The sequence below is a fragment of the Buceros rhinoceros genome, unplaced genomic scaffold, assembly GCF_000710305.1.
Source record: "Buceros rhinoceros silvestris isolate BGI_N320 unplaced genomic scaffold, ASM71030v1 scaffold13087, whole genome shotgun sequence".
NCBI lineage: Eukaryota > Metazoa > Chordata > Aves > Bucerotiformes > Bucerotidae > Buceros > Buceros rhinoceros.
This window is the reverse complement of record NW_010422847.1, coordinates 957-5,485: the sequence shown is the minus strand read 5'-3', so window position 1 is coordinate 5,485 and position 4,529 is coordinate 957. Positions and strand designations below refer to the sequence as shown.

The 4,529-nt window shown below is 45.0% G+C and overlaps 1 protein-coding gene across 1 annotated transcript in view; it reads right to left on the bottom strand.

The window, feature by feature from the left end:
* The window catches only part of ZCCHC14 (zinc finger, CCHC domain containing 14), a 45,560-nt gene that overhangs the window by 40,081 nt on the left and 950 nt on the right, over positions 1-4,529 (bottom strand). The window lies entirely within an intron of this gene.

The following is a 4,529-nucleotide window of genomic DNA, read 5'->3' as shown; positions in this document are numbered from 1 at the left end:
AGGAAAAAGAAAAAGAATAAATTTAAAAAGAGAATTAGAATGCTCCTTAAAACAAAAACTTCATTCAGCCTGCGCAAAAAACGGCAAAACAGTGCACGGAAAAAACAACATCATTATTAGCTCAAGACAAATTCTCTGGCTGCTCCCTGCCTGATGTTTGGATGGACAGCCCGTTTCCCAAGCAAACCTATCTTGGTTCTTGAATTCAAGCTCACCACATCACAGACGATCAGGGAAGGTGAATTTGGTGGCAATTAATACTGTTACTCCAGCAGACCACTGTCTTCCAAGGATTCCGTTACATGTCACACTTGTTACTGAAAATATCGCAGGTTTGAGACTGAACCATCTTATCAGAGCCCCAAAAACTTGCGAACGAGGATGGGTAAGAAATGAGCCAGAATGGGAAATCTCAGATTTCTTAACTGGAACAGCAAGAGGTGTGTGCCACCCCTGTTGCCTTGTCCTCAGTATACTAAAAGGACCTGCAAAGACTGGCACATGCCACCAGCTGGAAGCCACAAGACCTGTCCCCACAGCTCCCAGGGTGAGTTTCATGTGTTTTTGAAAATGAGATCATTCCTGAGATAACTACCAATATCACGAGTAAACACCTCTCCTCCCAACTGCTATCAACATGGTGATCTCCTAGAGCTAGGAAATACCTGCACTGGGCTACGAGGCTCAGATTTACTCTATCCCCACAACACTCCCATAAAGGCAGCCACCATGGATCACTAAACTACATTGCTTGTTCTGTGAGGATTGAAGGACTCAGTTTCAACCTCATGAGTCAGGTTTTCTTCCAACTCATCATCCCGCATGTGAAATAAAAGTCCCTGAACATTTCTGAAGATGTAAATGCAATGACCTGTAGCAAACTGTGCAGAAAGGTGAAGTTGTTCAATACAGACCACTCCAAACATCAGCTCTACACAGTCTAGGCTATTTCTAAGTTTCAGATGAGCTAACCAAATTAGCACGGGTGAAAAATAGCACCTTATGCTATAAACTTGAAATAGCCACAAGCGCAGTTTTGGAAGCTGACTAGGCAAGAGCACTTTCTCCCATTCACAAGGTATCAACCTGAAACAGCCACACAACTGCAGTGTCACTGACTCGTATTTCCTTTCAGACGCTAAAAACCTGTAGTCAGACCTGCTATTTATGCCACTCATTCTGTGGCCGAAGCCACCACCAGCTCATCGCAGTGACTGCACTGAAGAGCTCTTGTCTGCCTGCTAGCAGAGCTGAGGAGCCAAAGCACCATCTTATTGCCCGGTTTTCACAGAACGATCTCAACAAATAGATTAAACAACTTCACGGAATGCTCCAAGGTGACAAGATTCATGAGTAACTTCTCTAGTTCTGGAAGTTATGTCCTTAGTGTTACTAACGCTTGTGGACTTCTTGAGAGAGAAAAACTAGCCCATGCAGAGGCTCCTGTTAAGTCTAGATGAGTTCCAGTATCCACGCAGGTCCTGGTACGTCAAGATCTGCAAGACACAGGCCTACGGGGTTTTGCAAAGAGAGCAGCACTACAGCCTCAAAGCAGCCAAGAATGAGTGAAAACATTCGATTGTCACCTATAGTGAAAAGAGATGATTGTTGTCACAAGTCGTAGACAACAGATGTCTGAACGGGTTGTTCGAGCTGTTGGGAGACAGTTTTGAGACACTTCTCTAAGGGTCACATCCAGCAGTGGCAATTTGTCTACTCAAGCGCCTGGACGTAGACATGCACAGCAGGAGACATTTCAACACTGTTTTTTGTGCACCCCAAGGCTTCCAGCTCCCCCTTCTCAACAAAAGGAGCAGTAGTTTGCAGCTCTAAGCACTAAACATCAACTTGCAGATGCCAGGCTTTAAGCGCTGGCCAGAAAACTATTCTATCAGCTTTCTGGCAAAGGCATAAGAAGCAGCTGAAGAGGCATCCCAAGGTCCAGAACCAGCCTGAAAACTCGGTGGCATCATTTCCAGTTAAAAATAAACCCATTATGGTTAATCCCAGAAAATTTCTGAGGACCTGATTCTTCAGATACTTGCCTGGCCTTCATTTGAAGTCAGTTTGCACTGTTTCAAGTCTTAAAAAAACCCCATACAACCACCTTAGATTTTATGACTGCAAACAAAATGCTTGAAGAAGCCACAACTCAAGCCCTGTAAGCATTGGCACCATTCGAAAACAGAAAACAGAGAAGGCAAGGGCAGAAGTGATCATCTTGACAGGGGCCAAAGCAATACTCTGCTGAGGAGAGAGCAGTGTTCTCCCTACTCAGGGTGAGGAAACTTACTCATTTTGTGCTACAAGGTAGAAACCATGAATCTATAAATTACTGACCTACTTAACCACCTTTCCCTGTAAAGGTAACATTCATACAACCCAAGAACGACCTCAAAAAGCACAAACTAAAACAAAAATATTTGGGTGGCTCTTTAGAGACTCCTCATGTAGCAGACTGTAAAAGACACCAGTAAAAAGCTGCGGCTTGCATCGCTAACCAGCTCTGAAGGGGTTCAACACACAGCGCTGACTTCCAGTCCCACCTTAGCGCAGCTCGAGCTGTAGTAAAGCAACAAGAGCGTGAGAAAGTGCTGGCAGCGGGGAAGAAATTCTCCTCCAGCTCTGGAGAGGATGAAGAGCGCTGCAGTCTTGGCAGGCAGCAGCTCGCTTTCTCTTGACATCCGCGCTGTTTTTTCTAGGTGATGTTACAACACAAGTATTGTCACAACACAACTTGGTAACATCACGAGATCAAAGTCCACAGTGTTGGAATTTATTTGTGCATATTTAAATAGGGCTGAACAGAGAAAGACATTGGGTTTTTTTTCCACTTGCTTCATCCAACTCCTGATTTAAGCCAAATGCTTATGCTAAAAGTAGCAAAATTACCCAGTTATCAGCATCGAAAAATTAACAATTTAAAAAAGACATCTGCACCTCTTCAAACAAAATGCACATTCCACAGACTGTGAAAGCAAAGTCACCTTTTTGGTTCCCTCTCAGTTATCCTGTACTTAGTGACCGGTATTAGTCAACACGAATTTCTTAAAAAAATAAAGTGTTTTTAAAGAGACATCCCTTCAGTGAGCTCAGAAGAAGAAAAAACCCAACAATAATCAACTGCCTGTCCCATGTGCCTTATTGCTGGCACAAAAAAAAATGGCAGGAGGGATTCTCCGTCCATCTTAGATGGACATAAATAGAGCCGGAGTTTTTCGGCTACGTAAATCACGCGCTGTTTGTGAAGCTTTGAAAGCGCTCTCTGAAAAACACCCCTGCCTGCATAACTTTATCATTTTCTGCTCATCTTATTGTGAGAAAACTTGAGGACGATTTACAGGCTTCCTTTCAAACAGAGGGGTTGTGCATCCGTTGAGTAAGTGAAGTTAGCAGCAGTCAAGCTAAGCAGTTAAGCTTTTCCTGGTTTTAATTACACCCTTCTCCGTTCTGTGTGGAACAGCCTTTCTATCTATATTTTATTCACATCTAAACAGAACGAGGAGGCATTCCCATACCCTGTTATTCTCCCTTAAAACAAAATGTCAGGAACAAGCACTGTTTAGAGACACAGGAAGGAGAAATACGAAGTTAAATCATACTTATCGAAATTTTACAATTAAAGCAGCAGAACACAAGGAAACACAAAATCAGAAGGAAATTTGTATTCAGGAGAAGACGGAGCATAGATTTCCGTCCCGGTCTGAAATTCAATGCTCAACTAAATGGAACGTGGACGGAGCCCTCAGAAACAGCTTTATTTAGGATACCGCTCCCCTTCGGGGATTTTTGCAGCCTTGGGGCATACACCGTCTTTCCCAACAGAAGGGTGATGTCTTCATTTGCTGACCGAGACCCTACATTCTCCAGAGCTGCATCCTGTTCACCGATCACACCCACCCACTTAGCTGGGACCAAGTGTGAACTTTAAAGCAGGTTAAATGCAGTCGGGAAGCCCTGACTCCCTCACTCGGAGCAGGTGAAGAGTAGGCAGTAACGGATCTAATGACCGACAGCACCTCTTAAAAGGTAACTGTCTGGCTTAAGTGCTCGCACCTGAATGAACCACCGGCACGGCAAGGCCGGCGAACCGCTGCCAGCAGGATCAATACCCGAGAGGCGCGGGGTGACAGGCAGCCACCACATTTCTTTACATTCAGTACCAGGGATTCAACGTGTTTGCCATCACATTCGCCTCACCAAAACTCCGACTCAGAGAAGCCTTTGCCACTGGACAGCTACTCCCAAAGCTGATCCTCCTTTCCAGCTTCTTCCAGGGAAACTTTCAAAGAGCTGCTTGTTCCCGAATCTAGAGATAGTACGTTTGTTTCCCCTGCCAAATCAACGGTCTTCCACGCATCTGGCAGGACCGTCCCCTGAGCAAATGTACTGCCAGCAGCAACTCGTTACGGTTTGTCGTGCTGCCTGCTGATCAGCTTGTGAACCCCTTCTCACTCATGTCGTGAGCCTGTAAAAACCTCCATGCATCCCCTCTTTTCACCCTCAGCTGACCAGCCCCATCATCAACC